The sequence below is a fragment of the Schistocerca nitens genome, chromosome 1 (genome assembly GCF_023898315.1).
Source record: "Schistocerca nitens isolate TAMUIC-IGC-003100 chromosome 1, iqSchNite1.1, whole genome shotgun sequence".
Lineage (NCBI taxonomy): Eukaryota > Metazoa > Arthropoda > Insecta > Orthoptera > Acrididae > Schistocerca > Schistocerca nitens.
Genome location: NC_064614.1, coordinates 45419630 through 45440438, shown reverse-complemented (window position 1 = coordinate 45440438; position 20809 = coordinate 45419630).

Sequence of the window (20809 nt, the reverse complement as noted above, 5' to 3'; positions counted from 1 at the left end):
TCTACCACCTTCTGTCTCTCTCTGTCCCGTCTGTGGAAGAAATGAAGATTCTTCAGTCGTATTTGAACAACAGTCATGATCAACAACAGAAACATTGCACAAAGCCCTACACTCACTGATTACAGTAACCTATACACATACGGCAATTCTCTCACACTCCCGGATATAAAAGTACTACTGAGCTGTAGGAAGGTCAGTTTTTCCAATTAACCAGCGGTAGCCCATATTCGGGACTCATAGTCAACAATGCCGTTGGACTTTAAAGTACAATGTAACTCAAAATTCTTGTTGATTGGGGCAGACTGGCCGCAGACATCGTTAGTGTAATGTGCCCTTAAAATTTTTCTCTTAACGTCAGATGGTGATTATACTTCTTACTGTGAGCTAAACGAAGTGCCGCAATTTGGAACAGCTGTCATATAGCTTCCAATTTTCATTCGAATATTTTTGTTCCTAATGTTATCACATCAACAACATTAAGCCAGTAAAATGTTATTATACTAGTAAAATGTGACATGGTCACTGAGGATCACTGCAGGGATCTAGCAATGCTGAAAAAAGTTGTTTATTTCAGTGTTAGTTTGTACATTACAATAAACTGCAAACAACTTCAGAGGAACCACAACTCTGAAAGTACATCTTGTAGAAATAAAACCGCATGCAGCAGTATGTAACATCCTTTATTTGGAACTAAAACCTGTTTCGCAACTTAAAACTACGATTACGTGGGAACATCAGTTACCTCATATCAGACTCAAATGTGGGATGGATGGAATATATAACACTCACTGTCTAGATAACAGTAATACGCCAAGTGAGCATACTGCCAAATTGTAAATGACACTCCCGACATCCCCCGAAAACCGAGCTGGAGCAGAAATTCAGGAACAAATTTTCATCGCGCCATATGAGCACCAAATGAGAGTATTATTGACTAGAAGTTTCTGTCAGCAGTTTGTCTATAACAGTATACAAGCAGTAAGAAAATCCAGTGGCAGAACTTCAGGAATTACTTGCTTATACAGTGCAGAGGAATGAAATGTTTATCAAGAGACAAGATGAATGAATGGTTATATATTGTTAACAGGAGTGTAAATTACAGGAGCTATTCAACATGTCCTAGGTTAGAGAAACTTCTTTGCCAAGGTCGCTAATAATAACCTTAATTTTCGGTAACTTAATTTTCTTTAACAGGTTTCGGTAATCAGTGTTCCCATCTTCAGATCTCGACAGACAGGTTATTGCATATTTCTGAAGATGGTAATATTGATTACCGAAACCAGCTACCTAAACTAAAGGTGTTGTCGAAAACGTTTATGTTGTTTATTAGCACGGATCGCCACTTGCGGTTCAAAATGAGTACAGTGAAACAATCAAGCCCTGTTTGCCGGTGTAAAATACGAGACACCACTTACAGCAAATATAAAATAAATCCATAAAATGTCGATCTGAATACGTTCTCCCAGGGTACCGTGTACCAACAAGGCACCATTCCTAAATTTACGACTGTTTTCATGCCACGTGTGCTGTGACATTCATAAGGGACAGAGACATGAGTTTCTGTAACCAGCGGTTTTCGGCGAACACAGTTCTTCATAAAATTATTCAATCATCTCGCTAACACATTATCCGTTAAAATACGGACAGTCACTCATTGTACCCTACATTTTATAACAGGATTTCTGGACAGACCATCACAAATTTCAAGTTATGCATTGTCTAATTGTGTTAGTAGAATCATCACATTGGTGTCGGTGGAGTCTATCAGCACTGGACATGGCCTGTACCTCAACAGGTATGGGAAGGGGAGGTTGGCAATGCTTGTAGGTGACAGCATAGGTGGGGGGTGGTGGGATCACTCACGGGAAAATTCCTGCAGTAGTGGGTGTTAGAGCTGCACCTTTCTTAGACTGAAGTCAGCTGATAGGTATTCCTGCTTAAGGGAAGTCTCTTTAACAAAGGAACCACTTTCGACGAAGCTTAGGTATCCGAGTAATGAGGGAATTAGTATATTTCATCAAAATATACAAGGTATTAGAGATAAAGTTAGTGAACTGCTTATAGATGTTGACTCTGAAATTATTGGTGTATCTGAAGACAAGGAGATAATTCAGAGGCTTCCTTTACCAGGATACAGGTTGGCTGGCAGCTTTTCTAGGAGCTCTTTGTTGTGTGGAGGAGTAGCCATGTATGTGAAAAACGGCATCCCATGTGAGTCAATTGATGTTTCAAAGTACTGCACTGAAAAGGTGCTTGAATGTTGTGCAGGTGTGGTTAAATTTAGTGGAGCTGAACTTCTAACTGTTGTTATTTATAGATTCCCATACTCCGATTTCACAACATCTTTGCTAAAGCTAGAGGAGGCTCTTGATTTACTTTATAGGAAATACAAAAAGTTAGTTATATGTGGTGATTTCAATATTAATCATATAAGTGATTGTGCAAGGAAAAGGATGCTGGTAGACCTCCTTAATTCACATAATCTTATGCAAACCGTATTATTTCCAACTAGAGTGCAAGGGAACAGTAGCACAACCATAGACAACATTTTTGTTCATTCCTCATTACTAGAAGGGCATTCAGTTAGCAAAAAGGTGAATGGCCTTTCAGATCATGATGCACAAATTTTAACTCTAAAAGATTTTTGTGCTGCAACACATGTTAAATATAGTTATCAACTGTTTAGGAAAGCTGATCCAGTTGCTGTAGAGACCTTTGTAAACCTTATCAAGGAACAAGAGTGGCAAGATGTTTATAGTGCTGATACAGTAGACGATAAATATAATTGTTTCCTCAAGACTTTTCTCGTGCTCTTTGAAAATTGCTTTCCGTTAGAACGTTCAAAACAGGGTACTGGCACAAACAGGCAGTCTGGGTGGCTGACTAGAGGGATAAGAATATCTTGTAGAACAAAGTGGCGATTATATCAAAACGTTAGAAACAGTCAAAATCTAAATGCAGCAGCCCATTAAAAACAGTATTGTAAGGTGCTTAAAAATGTTATTAGGAAGGCAAAAAGTATGTGGTATGCAGATACAATAGCTAGGTCTCAGGATAAAATTAAAACCATATGGTCAGTCGTAATGGAAATGGCTGGTCTGCAGAGACAGGTCGAGGATATAGAATCAGTGCGTAGTATAAATGTCCGTGATACTGATAAGTCGCATATATGTACAGTATTTAATAATCACTTTCTGAATATAGCAGGTGAACTAAATAGAAACCTAGTCCCAACACCTAGAGACTGTTACCTGAAATGCTCCTCCATGATACTGACAAGAGGGAGGTTGAGTTAATAATTAAATCACTAAAGACCAAGAACTCTCATGGATATGACGGGGTATCTAGCAGAATACTGAAGTATTGTTCTATGTATGTTATCCCAGTACTTAGCCATATCTGTAACTTTTCCTTTAGGAGTGGTAGGTTTCCTAACCGATTAAAGGACTCGGTAGTGAAGCCACTTTATAAAAGGGGAGACAGGGATAATGTTGACAATTTTAGACATATTTCTATGCCATCGGTGTTTGCTAAAGTTATCGAGAAGGTTGTATATACAAGGTCACTGGATCATTTAAATTCACATAATTTGCTGTCAAATGTACAGTTTGGTTTTAGAAATGGTTTCACAACTGAAAATGGTATATTCTCTTATCTCTGTGAGGTTTTGGACGGATTAAATAAAAGGTTGCGAACGCTAGGTGTTTTCTTTGATTTGACGAACACGTTTGACTGTTTCCAGAATGAGATTTTCACTCTGCAGCGCTTGCCCGCGAAAGGCAAAGGTCCCGAGTTCGAGTCTCGGTCGGGAACACAGTTTTAATCTGCCAGGAAGTTTCACGTTTGACTGTGTTGACCACAAAATATTACTGCAGAAGTTGGACCATTATGGAGTAAGGGGTGTAGCTTACAACTGGTTCGCCTCTTACTTTAAGAACAGAAAGCAGAAGGTAATTCTCCGCAATATTGAGAGTGGTAGTGATGTTCGGTCCCAATAGGGCACTGTTAAGTGGGGACGTTCCCCAAGGGTCGGTGCCAGGGCCACTGCTGTTCCTTATTTATATAAGTGATATGCCTTCTAGTATTACAGGTGATTCAAAAATATTTCTGTTTGCTGATGACACCAGCTTGGTAGTGAAGGATCTTGTGTGTAGTATTGAAACAGTATCAAATAATGTAGTTCATGAAATAAGTTCGTGGCTTGTGGAAAATAATTTGATGTTAAATCACAGTAAGACTCAGTTTTTACAGTTTCTAACTCACAATTCAACAACAACCGATATTTTGATCAGACAGAATGGGCATATTATAAGCGAGACGGAACAGTTCAAGTTCCTAGACGTTCGGATAGATAGTAAGCTGTTATGGAAAGCCCATGTTCAGAATCTTGTTCAGAAACTAAATGCTGCTTTATTTACCATTAGAAAAATATCTGAAATAAGGGACAGTTCAACACGAAAAGTAGTCTACTTCGCATATTTTCGTAGGTTTCTGTCGTATGGTATTATTTTTTGGGGTAATTCTTCTGATTCAAAAAGGGTATTTTTGGTTCAAAACCGGGCTGTTCGAGCTATATGTGGTGTAAGTTCGAGAACGTCTTGTTGACCCCTATTCAATAGTCTGGGAATTCTGACATTGATCTCACAGTATATATTTTCTTTAATGTCATTTGTTGTTTGCAATATTAGCCTATTCCCAAGAGTTAGCAGCTTTCACTCAGTTAATACTAGGCAGAAATCAAATCTGCATGTGCAATGCACTTCCTCGACTCTTGTGCAGAAAGGAGTGCAGTATTCTGCTGCATCCATTTTCAGTAAGCTACCACAAGAACTCAAAAATCTTAGCAGTAGCCCAAACACTTTTAAGTCCAAGCTGAAGAGTTTTCTCATGGCTCACTTATTCTATTCTGTCGAGGAGCTCCTGGAAGAGCTGAAAAATTAAGCAAATTCCCGTGTTACATTGTTGATTTTCTTTATTTAAACTTACGACTTATCGCCTGAATATTTTTCTTAAATTTCATTTTATCTGTTTCTACTATCGTGTTATAATTTCATGTGACTCGTTCCATGACCATGGAGACTTCTCCTTAATTTGGTCCCACGGAACAATAAATAAATAAATAAAATATTTCTCACTTCGAAATAACAAGATTGGAACCTGGAACTGGAAAACATACATCCTCAACTGTCAACACACCATCTTGTAAACCTCCCTTCAGTTGTAGATTTACTACGACAGTCTTTTACTGTTACTCTCAATAATAATTATTACTTGATGAATTCGATGACAAATTTCTTTAGCACATCTACTTACATAATGAACAACTATTCACATTCAACAATTGCTTATTTATTGTCTGATGATATTTGATAAACTTCCCTTCCACAAAGACTCATAAATTAATTTGTTGCATCATTCAGTTATCAAATGCCTTTTCTGACAATAGTATTTAATAACTTTTATAACATAAACCGTAAGACAGTTAGAAGCCTAACATTAATTATGCATGAGAACAAGCGCTGCAAAAAGGCCAGGCACCAACCACCTACTCCCTCTGGGCAGCCAGAAGAGTTGTTTACAAATGCCTTTTAACACAGAAGTTGATACCTCTTTCTGTGCTACAGCAATAGACTTACAAAGTAAAATATTTACGTAGAGGGAAATACAATATTCCCGAGAGCATGGTAGCTCCAAACCAAGTGTTCATTTCCTCTGTCCTCGGAAACGACCGGAAAGACAAAGCCATGAACAGTTCATCAGTAAGTAAATCAAGAGTCGCACCTGAATCGCCAAACATCCGATTTCCACGTAAACAAGTATAGTTTATTACCTTCAATTACATCTCACTAATTCCATCTTCTTTGTCAACACGACCGTGAGCTATTCATTCTTACAATTTAACAAGAAACCTCCGCTAAATGTCCACATTAAGTCCCAAACGCCTGTCTACAAAATTCGGAAACAGACTGATGATATATGGATGTCCATCTTATCGCGTGATCGAGGGACATCAGCTGATGATATACACTCCTGGAAATTGAAATAAGAACACCGTGAATTCATTGTCCCAGGAAGGGGAAACTTTATTGACACATTCCTGGGGTCAGATACATCACATGATCACACTGACAGAACCACAGGCACATAGACACAGGCAACAGAGCATGCACAATGTCGGCACTAGTACAGTGTATATCCCCCTTTCGCAGCAATGCAGGCTGCTATTCTCCAATGGAGACGATCGTAGAGATGCTGGATGTAGTCCTGTGGAACGGCTTGCCATGCCATTTCCACCTGGCGCCTCAGTTGGACCAGCGTTCGTGCTGGACGTGCAGACCGCGTGAGAGGACGCTTCATCCACTCCCAAACATGCTCAATGGGGGACAGATCCGGAGATCTTGCTGGCCAGGGTAGTTGACTTACACCTTCTAGAGCACGTTGGGTGGCACGGGATACATGCGGACGTGCATTGTCCTGTTGGAACAGCAAGTTCCCTTGCCGGCCTAGGAATGGTAGAACGATGGGTTCGGTGACGGTTTGGATGTACCGTGCACTATTCAGTGTCCCCTCGACGATCACCAGTGGTGTACGGCCAGTGTAGGAGATCGCTCCCCACACCATGATGCCGGGTGTTGGCCCTGTGTGCCTCGGTCGTATGCAGTCCTGATTGTGGCGCTCACCTGCACGGCGCCAAACACGCATACGACCATCATTGGCACCAAGGCAGAAGCGACTCTCATCGCTGAAGACGACACGTCTCCATTCGTCCCTCCATTCACGCCTGTCGCGACACCACTGGAGGCGGGCTGCACGATGTTGGGGCGTGAGCGGAAGACGGCCTAACGGTGTGCGGGACCGTAGCCCAGCTTCATGGAGACGGTTGCGAATGGTCCTTGCCGATACCCCAGGAGCAACAGTGTCCCTAATTTGCTGGGAAGTGGCGGTGCGGTCCCCTACGGCACTGCGTAGGATCCTACGGTCTTGGCGTGCATCCGTGCGTCGCTGCGGTCCGGTCCCAGGTCGACGGGCACGTGCACCTTCCGCCGACCACTGGCGACAACATCGATGTACTGTGGAGACCTCACGCCCCACGTGTTGAGCAATTCGGCGGTACGTCCACCCGGCCTCCCGCATGCCCACTATACGCCCTCGCTCAAAGTCCGTCAACTGCACATACGGTTCACGTCCACGCTGTCGCGGCATGCTACCAGTGTTAAAGACTGCGATGGAGCTCCGTATGCCACGGCAAACTGGCTGACACTGACGGCGGCGGTGCACAAATGCTGCGCAGCTAGCGCCATTCGACGGCCAACACCGCGGTTCCTGGTGTGTCCGCTGTGCCGTGCGTGTGATCATTGCTTGTACAGCCCTCTCGCAGTGTCCGGAGCAAGTATGGTGGGTCTGACACACCGGTGTCAATGTGTTCTTTTTTCCATTTCCAGGAGTGTATATGAGAAAAAGTATGATAACAGATGTATCTTGGGAGTCTCTTTATTCCGAAACTAGGCGTGTGTCAGAGTAAAGACATTCTCATATACAGCTGTGGTGGTACGATTTCTCATATAAACTGATAGTAATTACACTCTTGCATACTGGAATCCTCTTGCGAATTTTTGGGCAATGAAATCCCGCAGGGCTCAATTTTGTGGCTACTCCTGTTCCTTCCATATGTAAATCATCTTCTTACTAAAATTTACCAATCTGAATTGGTACTTTTCGTCAGAAAATACTGGCGGTATGATAACTCCCATTAGAGAGAAAGCAAAAGAAGAAACTGTTAATGATGCTTTTAGAGGAACTGTTAGCAATTTCTCTGATAATGAACTGTCCTTTAATTTTTGGAAACCGCACTATACTCAGTTCTGTACGACAAATAGTCGTGCAAACAAATGATGTACTGCTTGCACAGAAATCACTTAAAAGAGTAGAATGTCTCAAAATTTTTTAGTACAATCTTTCTGAGAACCTGCACTGTAAGGTACACATAATTTTGTGGGTAATTCATCACGTATTAGTTATTCACAGTAAGACTAGTAGTAAAAATGCCCTTTATTACTCATTAGAGCTGCCAGTGGCTCAGAAAGGAGTTCAGTATACAACAATAAAAATTATTGTCATTTGCCCAGAGAAATAAAAAGCTTGACAGGTATAAAACCAAGTTTTAAATCTACCCTAAAATCATTTCTTCTGGACAGCTCCTTAACTACGTTTTATTAAAAACTAGTAACCTGTAAACAGAATTCTTGTATTAAGTGTAGTTGCATGAGCACGACTTATCGATGTTAAATTTAGGTCAGTGTGCACTTTAGAACATTCTCATTTTGTAGCCATCCACTGAAACTAATCATGTACCAATATTCTGTGAACTGACTCATTCTGCGTCATTTCGACTTAAATAGCGTTCATATTATCTTTGTAATATTTAATTAAATTCTGCATACTCCAAAAATGGTTTTCATTCCTTGTGGATTACCACCAACATCGAACTTCAGAAACACGTAACGCCTTAGACCCAGCAGCCCCTGGATTCACTTCCTACTCCCTGAAGGGCTCTCATGCTTCGTGAGCTCCATGCAACTCTCCAAATTGTTTTTGTATTGATTTGTTTCACATAGAATGTCAGGGAGTTGACTCTGGGGAAGAACCATTAGAAAAAGATTGAACAGTCAATGAAGGGGTAACGTTTTGTAGGGGTGTGGAATGTCAGAAGTCTGAAAGTGCTGGAGAAGCTGGAAAATCTGAAAAGGTAAAGGCTAGCAGCATTCGTTATGAATGCAGTCAGTAAATTACTCTGAACAATTCAGTGATAGGGTAGTTCTCACCAGAATCGACACCAACAACAATGGTTAAGGTATACATATCGACGTCACAAGCAGGCGATGAAAATATAGGAAAGTGTATAAGGATACTGAACGGGTAATTCAGTACGTAATGGGAGATGAAAATCTTGTAGTCACAGGGGATTGGAATGCGGTTGTAGGGGAAGGAACAGAAGAAAGGGTTATGGGAGGACATGGGCTTAGTAGCAGGAAACAGAGAGGAGAAAGACTTATTGGGTTCGACAGTAAATTTCAGCTAATATTAGGAAATACTCTGTCCAAGAATTACAAGAACTGGTATACATGGATACACGGGAAGACTCCAGTTAGATTACCTCATGCTCAGGTAGAGATTCCGAAATTAAATATTGGATTGTCAGAGATACCCAATAGCACATAAACTCAGATCCCAATGTAGCAATTCTGAATAGTACACTTAAGTTTAAGAGATTCGTCCAAAACAATCATTCTAGAAGAAAGTGAGATATTGAAGTACTGAGGAATGAGGTGACGCGTTTGAACTTCGCTGTGACGTGGATACTGCGATAAGGCGAACCAGAGTGGGCAGCTCAGTTAAAGAAGAGTGGACATTTCTAAACAGGGCGGTCACAGAAGTTGGAAACAAAACGATGGTACAAGGGTGGTAGCGGCAAAGAAACTATGGGTAACGGTAGTAATATTTCTGTGGACCGACGAAAGAAGGAAGTACAAAAATGTTCCGGGAAATTCAGGAAACAGAAATATAAGTCACTAACGAATTATATAAATAGGAAGTACACGGAAGCTAAGGTGAAATGGCTAAATGAAAAGTGTGAAGACATCGGAAAAGAAATGATGCTCGGAAGGACTGACCCAGCATACAGAGAAGGCAAAACAATATTTGGTGAAATTAAAAGCTGGAGTGCAATGGGAATTCCACTGTTAAATGCACAGGAGAGGGCGGATAGATGGAAAGAGTACAGTGAAGGCTTCTTTCAGGGGGAGTACTTTCCTAGTGAGTGATGGAAGAAGAAACAGTAGACGATATGGAAGAGATAGGGAATCCAGTATTCGAGTCAGAATTTAAAAGAGCTTTGGAGAAATGGCTCGACAATATCCCATCAGAATTTCTTAAATCATAGGGGAAGTCGCAATAAAACGACTATTCCTGTTATGTACTAAAATGGAACAGCTACAGCCATCCATATGATGTTATTTATTACATGCCTACCAGTTTCGGTGCTTCAGTACATCATCTTCAAGCCTTAACTGACGCTGAGGGGGATAGACTCCAATCACATACACGAGTAAGTGGCCAACTACTATAAACCCGTTTTCGCAGACTACCTGTAACAAGGATGTTGTGTCCCCAACTATCCACGTTTGGAGACACAACATCGTTGTCACAGGTTGTCTGCGAAAACTCCTCAGAGCAGCTGGCGAATATTTCGTGTATAGTGATCGCGAAATGGACTTAGTTTTTTGCTTGTCGTTGAAGACTGTTTAATTTTGGGATTTTGCTATCGTTCTTGTAAAGCTCTATACACAACTTTACTGCATTTAATAAGATTATTTCTGTCTGTTTTATACTGGTTTATCGTACGACCACTTTCTGTTTATTTGAAATTCACTTTCATTAAGAAACACTGTAACAGAATTCTCTGATATCGTCTACATCAGTAGAAATCTTTTTATTATTTCTTCATTTGTTTTTTATTCTATATTTCTGTTTATTTTATTAATTCGCAGTTCTGTTCAATGCATAGATAATTTGACTGCAGGATTATTATTTGCAGCGATTTAGCTTCTGGGCATGCGCCTCGAGTCTATGACGTTATCGAACTATTCTCGTTAAACAGAGTCGTGAATTGTCCATTTACCTAAGGTAATTGCAAAGTCGCAGTTGGTTTCCTCGTTTGGAATGCAGTTTAGGGAAGCTACTGCTATTGACAAGGGATTTCAGATAGATTCCGTATTCCTGGATTTCCGGAAGGCATTTGACACTGTACCACACAACCGACTCGTAGTGAAATTGCGTGCTTATGGAATATCGTCTCAGTTATGTGACTGGATTTGCGATTTCCTGTCAGAGAGGTCACAATTCGTAGTAATTGAAGGAAAGGCGTTCCCCAAGGTAGTGTTATAGGCCCTTTGCTGTTCTTTATATACATAAACGATTTGGGAGACAATCTGAGCAGACGTCTACGGTTGTTTGCAGATGACGCTATCGTTTATCGACTAATAAAGCCATCAGTAGATCAAAACAAACTGTAAAACGATTCAGAAAAAATATCCGAATGGTGCGAAAAGTGGCAGTTGACCCTAAATAACGAAAAGTGTGAGGTCATCCACATGAATGCTAAAAGGAACTCGTTAAACTTTGGTTACACGATAAATGAGTCTAATCTAAAAGCCGTAAATTCAACTAAATACCTAGGTATTACAATTCCGAACAACTTAAATTGGAAAGAACACATAGAAAATGTTGTGGGGAAGGCTAACCAAAGGCTGCGATTTATTGGCAGGACACTTATAAAACGTAACAGACCTATTAAGGAAACTGCCTACACTACGCTTGTCCGTCCTCTTTTAAAATACTGCTGCATGGTGTGGAATCCTTACCAGATAGGACTGACGGAGAACATGGAAAAAGTTCAAAGAAAGGCAGCACTTTTTGCATTATCGCGAAATATGGGAGAGAGTGTCCCAGAATTGATACAGGATTTGGGCTGGTCATCATTAAAAGAAAGTCGTTTTTCGTTGCGATGGAATCTTCTCACGAAATTCCAATCACTAACTTTCTCCTCCGAATGCGAAAATATTTTGTTCACGCCAACCTACATAGGGAGGAACGATCACCACGATAAAATAAGGGAAATCAGAGCTCGTACGGAAAGATATACGTGTTCATTCTTTCCGCGCGCTATACGAGATAGGAATACTAGAGAATTGTGAAGGTGGTTCAATGAACCCTCTTCCAGGCACTTAAATGTGGTTTTCAGAGTATCCATGTAGATGTAGGTGTACTCAGCAGAATTTCCGTTAGGTAACGTCGCACGTTCTGACAACCAGCCCAAGAGGTGGACCTGGGAATGATACACTACGAGTCTATAAGCGTGGCTGCAGCTTCCGCGGTGACTACGTCAACTGGCGTTTTCTGAAAATAGGAGGATACAATGTAGCGGGTTTGGGAGCGCCATGAACCCGAATTTAAACTGTCGCATATAATCTGCCGCAGGGACACGTGCGGCCAGTTGGCAGCGCTAAAACCAGCGCGATATGTCGCAGCAGTTTTCACAGCGCATCTTATTATAGTGTACGCTCCCCTTCTATTCCCTTCTGGTCGGCAATAAATTCGTCGTCGCGAGGTACGCGACTAGAAATATGCAGCCGGCAGAAGTAGGCCAGGCCCTCTCGCCTGGCGTAATGCCCGCAACACGAGGAACCACTTCCCGGCGGGGGCGCTGGGGCACGGGCTGTTGACCCGGCGAGGCGCAAAAGTGGTGGAAACCGCGATGTCGATGCACCAGTCGGTTATTACATGCCTGCGAACGCGCACCCCGAGCATGATTTACACAGCGTACTTCGCTGTGTCGTTACGTAAGAGTGAGACAGGAGCAGACGTGTTTAGTAACAAGTTGAGTTCAACCTAAACGGCGCTCAAAACAAAACAGCACGTCTTCATTGACGAGTGTTATGGGAAGCACAAACCGTGGTAAATGTGTGTGGAATTGTTTCTACAAGAATGAGATTTTCGCTCTGCAGCGGAGTGTGCGCTGATATGAAATTTGCTGGCAGAGTAAAACTGTGTGCCGGACCGACACTCGAACTCGGGATCTTTGCCTTTCGCGGGCAAGTGATCTACCAACGCACTTGCCGGCGAAAGGCGAAGGTCCCCAGTTCGAGTCCCGGTCCGGCACACAGTTTTATTCCGTTAGGAAGTTTCAGCGTCATACTCTATACGTCCCGCGTTTTATGTGGCCACGACGTCTTCTACGGGAGCCAGGAGCCTTGAAAGTGAGGCCATGGGCAGGACAGCTTCTGTGAAGTTTAGAAGGTAGGAGACGAGCTACTGGTGGAAGTATAGCTGTGAGGACGGGGCGTGAGTCGTGCCTGAGTAGCTCAGATGGTAGAGCACTTGCCCGCGAAAGGAAAAGGTCCCGAGTTCAAGTCTCGGTCCGGCACACAGTTTTAATGTTGTTTATACAAGAGTTTAAGACTGGAAGTATTTTCTCAAAATTTCCATAAATGTCTGAAACGCAAATATTAGTGGAAATATAGCTCGAGATGGGTTTTGTAGCGAATAAAAGCGGTAACTAACCGCAAACAGTTCGAAAACATTGGTGGAGTGAATGAAAACCTGGGAAAATGCCCGACGGATTCACAATGCCGTTTACACGTGCAAGTGGTTCAAATGGCTCTGAGCAATACGGGACTTAATTTCTGAAGTCATCAGTCCCGTAGAACTTAGAACTACTTAAACCTAACCAACCTAAGGACATCACACACATCCATGCCAGAGGCAGGATTTGAACCTGAGACCGTAGCGGTTGCGCGGTTCCAGGATGAAAGCGCCTAGAACCGCTCGGCCACAGCGGCCGGCCGTGCAAGTGGGAACCAAGAGATCGTCGTGCCGCAACGGTAGCATTGAGGACTTGCATCCCCATCCTGACGAATTTACTGCTGCGCAGGAGTTAATGGTCTGAACGTTCAGAAGAAGTTTCGCGGAAGGACCTTTGCCAGCGGTTTCTGACACCCAAGCCTCCAGATGTCAGACACTCATATCGGTACACCTCCACAGCTTGGTCTGTGAGCTGGTAGAGCGTTGTGTTAAAGTTCCCGGTTTTTGTTTTTTTAATAGCTTACCCGTGACATTGTTACATGGGAGAACATTTTTGTATCATAAGAAAATGACGTTTCGGAGTTCGCACGAATGTGGTCAAGATCCGTAACATTGTTTGTGTAAATAAAACATGTTAAAAAAAGTTGTTAGAGCGTCAGACTGTCGTAGTAAAGGTCCCGAGTTCGAAACCCAATGCACCGACTTTATTTTTTATTTTTAAAGCTTATGCGTAAATTGCTATATGAGAGAACATTTTTGTGACTCGTAAAAAGGGCGTTTCGGTGTTTGTGACAATTTTCCAGAAGTTACATATCTGTTTCAAGCATAATGCTTTGACAAAAAAATTGGACATGTTTTAACGCATCGCCCTGACTATTGTTTATCTGACAATAACCTGTACTATGGAGTTACGCCAGAAAATTTTTCTGTACTACATTACTGAATGGAAATATACGAAATATGTCACGATGTTGACACATTTGATTCTAATATTGGCAGCTATACAAGGAGAAAAATAGGTGCACTGAATTGTTTGTAAAGCTTAGTAATACGCTTCTTCCAGTTCAACTTTTCACAAAGATGCATTCCCAAAAATTTGAAGCATTCTACCCTACTTACTGAATCCTACTCATTTACCACATCAATTGTTGGTATGAATTCATTTGTTGCACAGAAACGAATGTAGTGTGTTCTTTCAAAATTTAAGGAGAGTCCGTTTTCAGAGAACCTGTTCTGGCGTAACCACAAGCACCGGAACGAAGACGAAGAACGGAAAACCAGAAAGTCCCATAGGCACCCTATTAGCCACGAGTTGGCGGGATCTAACATCTGGCGACGGTGTGTTACAAACAACCTCCGTGCCTAACGGCCACGAACTTTTGTTACTTTTTTGTTGCTGGCGCCATAATTTACCGTTGTTTTTCCTTTGCAGGGGACGCATATTGCTTTAACAGTTTCTTGTCGTTTTTGCTAATCAGTGTTTTCAGGTGAGCATTGCAGAAAATTTCTTTCTGCCTATATTTGCCTATTCTTTGCATTTGTGTCTCCCAACAGATTAATTCTGTAGCACCACATTTAAAAAGTTTCTCTTCTTTCTAAACCGTTTATCGTCCATGTTACACTTCCGTACGTGGCTATACACGAGATAAATACCTTCAGAAAAGACTTCCTAACACTTAAATCTACATTTGATGTTAACAAATTTCTCTTCTTTAGAAATGCTTACGGTACCCAACGTTATAGGAATGACGTTCATGTCAGGGACAGCGCAGCCCCTCCCGCCGGAGGTTCGAGTCCTCCCTCTGGCATCGGTGTATGTGTTGTTCTTAGCATACGTTAGTTTAAGTTACTTTAAGTCAGGGCTTCACAACATACGTGCTCGCGGAGCAAGCTGTGAGCAGCAAGGCGCGAGCACGGAGCAGCGCGAGCACGCTACCCCCACTACCGGAACCAGAGGGGAGAGTGGGGAAAGTCATGTGGGGCACACAACAGCTGCCGCCAGTCAATGTAAATCCGCGGCCACCTGCAGGGATATCACTCACGAATTATTACTGTGACAAATGAAACAAATAAAGGAGAATATACACATGCCACATAATTTTATTAGCTTAGTCTATGCCTCTACATTCGCATTAATTTGTGAACTGTTACACAATAAAAGGTGTCACTGAAGTGTGGGATTCTCGGTTATCTTGTACTTTTTGCCCTTTACAATTGCGTCTATGTTCGGAGTAATTGTTCTTGTGCATTTTAGGCGCAGCGTGCAGTTTAAATTTCGATCAGACAATGCGTTTCTCAGGCGCGTCTTGTTACATTTCATTGCAGAGAACAGTTGTTCACAAATATACGTGGAACCGAACATTGATATTATTGTAGCCGCCAGTTTGTGCAGACGAGGAAATCTATCCTGAGGGACGTGTCTGTAGAATTCCAAAATATTTTTCTTGTTTTGAAATTTGTCTCTGTATTCTCTGTCACACTGCAGGTCAATAATTTCTTGCTGCGGCTCAGGACGAATCTCTTAAATGTTCGCTGAATATGGAGAGAACAGATCAAAATCACTGTCTAGTGCTGTCAGATCTTGAAAGCGCTGATCAACTAAACTATGTGAATAACGTTCACAGTCTTTGTGAACATCTTGCATGGATGATAATTTAGGAAAATCAGCTAGGTTTCCTGTTTCCAGCTGACTCACCCAAAGTGTCAATTTCATTTTAAAAGCTCGTATTCGTTCTATGAAATGAGTAATTAGCAGATCTTTACCTTGTAGTAAAATATTCAAAGCATTCAGATGGCTAGTTAAATCTGCTAAGAACGCGAGATCACATTCAAACTTGCGCGCGCATTTCCCCTCCCTCCCCTCCCACCCTACTCCGCGACCTTGCACCTGCTCGCGAGCACGTGCCTGAGCAGACGCGAGTACTCGCGCTCAAAACCGGCCAGTTGTTAAGCCCTGCTTTAAGTAGTGAGTAAGACTAGGGACCGATGACCTCAGCAGTTTGGTCCTATCGGACTTAACACACATTTGAACAATGATGTTCAAACCGTACTCTGCAGGATTTGTGTTGTTACTAGTATTAGTGTCACGACTTGCCGTTAGGCGTCGGTACTGATAAGGCGACATAGCGTTGAAAAATAAGCATCAGTGTTCATTGCCGATAGCGAACCTGTGTCCGAACAATGTGATCAGGGCATAATAAAATAGCAGTAGTAGAGCTGCTGCTCCTTGCTAGTGTATACGCATTAAAGAGAAATGGAGATGCCCTCTTCCTGCTCCTGGTTGACCAACATAATTCGGAAGTTCGAATTAACTGAAGATTTTGGAATAGCTCCTAGGAGAGGCCGACGTCCAATTGCACCACAAACTGTTAATGAAGTTAGTGACCCCATGGCTGAGAATGATGGGCACAATTAGTAGTCTTCAAGCAGAGCACGAGCTGTGTTACGGCGGCTGAACGTTCCCTGGTCCACAGTTCGAGAAATGTAGCAAACAGTTGTGAAATGATATCTCTAGTGCGGTTTCAGGCTGTCGTGGAAGCAGGTAGTCGTCACATTGAGGAACGTTTGTATTCTAGAACGTAAACATGGTGCGCAATTAACACATGTTATCTTCTCATGTGGAAATTAAAATGTGTTTCTTTCAATGGTTTATTCGTTATTCCCCTTCCGCATGTCCTTACAAGTTTCATTGTCCTACTATCACTCGTTTTTCATGTGTGTTCAGTTGCTTGCGCGTTACGATTGTGACAATACAGGGTGATTCAAAAAGAATCCCACAACTTTAAAAATGTGTATTTAATGAAAGAAACATAATATAGCCTTCTGTTATACATCATTACAAAGAGTATTTAAAAAGGTTTTTTTTCACTCAAAAACAAGTTCAGAGATGTTCAATATGGCCCCCTCCAGACACTCGAGCAATATCAACCTGATACTCCAACTTGTTCCACACTCTCTGTAGCATATCAGGCGTAACAGTCTGGATAGCTGCTGTTATTTCTCGTTTCAAATCATCAATGGTGGCTGGGAGAGGTGGCCGAAACACCATATCCTTAACATACCGCCATAAGAAAAAATCGCAGGGGGTAAGATCAGGGCTTCTTGGAGGCCAGTGATGAAGTGCTCTGTCACGGGCTGCCTGGCGGCCGATCCATCGCCTCGGGTAGTTGACGTTCAGGTTTATACCAACGTTTAATACACCACCTATCAGGAGATTTAACACCATACTTCGTTCGAAATGCACGTTGAACAACTGTCGTCGATTCACTTCTGCCGTACTCAATAACACAAAAAGCTTTCTATTGAGCGGTCGCCATCTTAGCATCAACTGACGCTGACGCCTAGTCAACAGCGCCTCAAGCGAACAAATGTACAACTAAATGAAACTTTATAGCCCCCTTAATTCGCCGACAGATAGTGCTTAGCTCTGCCTTTTGTCGTTGCAGAGTTTTAAATTCCTAAAGTTGTGTTATTCTTTTTGAATCACCCTGTATGTTGTTTATTGACCTCCTACATGGTGTAACGATCAACTCTGAAGTATCCTGAGCTATCCTTAGGAAACTGGAGACACTACTTCAAGAGTGTTCTTCGTCAGAAAAATCCAATGAATTTCATTTTCAGCATGACAACGCAAAGCCTCACACAAGTCCCCGCACCAGAGAGGAGCTCACAAAACTTCATTGGACTGCTCTCTCTCATCCACCCTCTTGTTGTTGTTGTGGTCTTCAGTCCTGAGACAGGTTTGATCCAGCTCTCCATGCTACTCTATCCTGTGCAATCTTCTTCATCTCCCAGTACCTACTGCAGCGTACATCCTTCTGAATCTGCTTAGTGTATTCATCTCATGGCCTCCCTCTACGATTTTTACTCTCCATGCTGCTCTCCAACACTAAATTGGTGATCCCTCGATGTCTCAGAACATGTCCTATCAACCGATCCCTTCTTCTAGTCAAGTTGTGCCACAAGCTCCTCTTCTCACCAATCCTATTCAATACTTCCTCATTAGTTATGTCAGCATTCTTCTGCAGCACCACATTTCGAAAGCTTCTATTCTCTTTTTGTCTAAACTATTTATCGTCCACGTTTCACTTCCATACATGGCTATACTGCCCGGATATCGTACATTCCGACTTCCATCTGTGTATCCCCATGAGGGACGCACACTGCGGGAAGCAGTACGTCGATGGTGGGGGTTCTTGATGTAGCAAGACGCTGGCTCCGGCGTCGACTAGTAGAGTGGTACCACCCGGGTATATAGGTGCTCCCATTAAGGTGGCGTAAGGACGTCGCATTGAATGGAGACTGTGTTTAAAAACAGATTTTTGTAGACAAAAATGTGGGAATAATATAGTATCTCGGAATCCTGAATAAAACGAACCTGCTTTCAGAAGGAGAAAGAAATGTGTTGCATTGGTTAATGAACGGCTCTCGTATTTCGGCAGTACATGCAGCTCTTAGTTTAAAATGCTGTGATAGCTTCCTTCTGGCGGAAATATTCCGGAGCTAAGACAGTCCCCATTCCCATGTTCTGTAGGGTATTAATCGAGAGGAATTCTCAGGCGTAAAGAGAATACTAATTAGGATGGGTACTTGGAAGGTAGCATCGATAAAGTTGAGCACGAAAATAGAAAATCTAATGGGACGAGGTATGAACTCCGACAAATATTTTAGAAATCAGTGAGGTTTTATGTACAGGTAAAAAAAAAAATCCATACATACTCCGCAAGCACCCGTACAGTGAATGGCGGTGTTTACCTTGTATCACCACTCGTGATTTCCTTTCCTTTTCCACTCGATAATACAGCGAGGGAAAACAACTGGCCGTATGTGTCCTAATTTCTCGTAATTTATCTTCATGGTCCTTACGCGAAATTTATGTGGTGGCAGTAGAGTCGTTCTGCAGTCAGCTACAAATGACGGTTCTCTGAATTTTCTCAATAGTGTTCCTCGAAAAGAATGTCACCTTCCCTCAGAGGATTGCCATTTGAGTTCCCGAAGCATCTCCGTAATACCTACATTTTACTCGAATTTACTGGAAACAAACCTAGCAGTCCGCCTTTGAATTGCTTCAATGTCTTCCTTTAACCCTACCCTGTGCGGATACCAAACACTCGAGCAGTACTCAAGAACAGGTCACACTACGGTCCTATATGTGGTCTCCTTTACATATGAACCACACTTTCCCAGAATTCTCCCTATAAATCGAAGTTGATCATTCGTCTTCCCTACCACAATCATCACATGCTCGTTCCATTTCATATTGCTTAGAAGATCATAGTGCCCAACTAGAAATGCTCCTATTCTTATTGCTTAACTTTCAACTCTGAAATGACTTTCTCAGTCAATCAAAGAGGAACTTCACTCCAAACTACGATGAATGTCGGCATTTTCCACATTAACGAACATTTTCAGAGGTGAAAGAAGTGATTAATGGCCATAAAATACCTAGGACTGAACGGGTGTCGTTCTGCATAGTTTAGAATATGTATCCTGGTAGTTAATTGTTTGTATTTCAAGCTTCTTTTCTTTTTTCCTTCGACTTAAGATCCTTATTGGCAGTTCCGCGTGGAACAATTGTTCATAACATACAAATAAAATGGAAACAGTACAGACCACTCAAAATTGAAATTATTCCGAAACGTAGAAGAACTAAAGAAGGATCAAACTGAGTTACTCCTATACTCAGGAAATTAGTATTAAGGGCATTTTCGGGGACACCAAACTGCCGTCCTACGTGAGTCCTAGTGTAGATGCTTTGTTGTTGTCTTCCTCCGACCTTCTACGAAATATCATGTGTGTATCAGTCGAGTGTATATGACCATATTTCATGTGCGGTGTCATATTTGTATTTTATGAAATATCATGTGTGTATCAGTCGAGTGTATATGACCATATTTCATGTGCGGTGTCATATTTGTGTTTTATGACGGTGAGAAAAAGGGAGCGGGTGAAATCCGATGCCGACACGTAACCTATTTCTCGCGAAAAACGTCAAGAGCACCGCTGACCTTAACATGCTCATCACATGTACGAATTACCATAATGAATGTCACATGATATTACTCCATAATACAATGCGAAGAGGTATGGAATTTAACACTGAATATTCGCGCAAAGTCTGGAAATCAGGAACTGTCCTACAAGTCAGTTCCCCAAGCCAGCCAAATACTGCTGGTGAAAATTCCTTCCACTACCAGGATCTGATTCGACCACCACTTACTTGAGCACTACTTCACAGACGTGCATTTAGTGATCTCGGTTTCTGAGATGGGGCCAAGGAAGAATGGACGGAAGAAGATGTTATGAAGTAGAGTCGTTATTGAACTAAAGTAACTTGCACACTACAGAAAAATAACGTGTGACTTTAGGAGGCACAGAATAAAAAACAGATCGGGGATCGTGTCCGGGTATGCCATCAGCCAGGCGAACGGTTGCTCGAAACATGCACAGCATATCAGAAGCAGGCCAGTAGGAGCCGCATAACGTTAGGGAACACCTGTGTTTCCATTGGACCTTTGGTACTAATCGAAGTCACCTTGAGAGGTGTAGTTTACGCGAACACTAATGCCTACCACTTATATCTCTTCATGTCTGAGTTCTTCCCTCACGGCAGTGGCGTCTTACAGCAGGATAAGTGTCTGCGTTACAAGGACAGAATCGAGCCACAGTG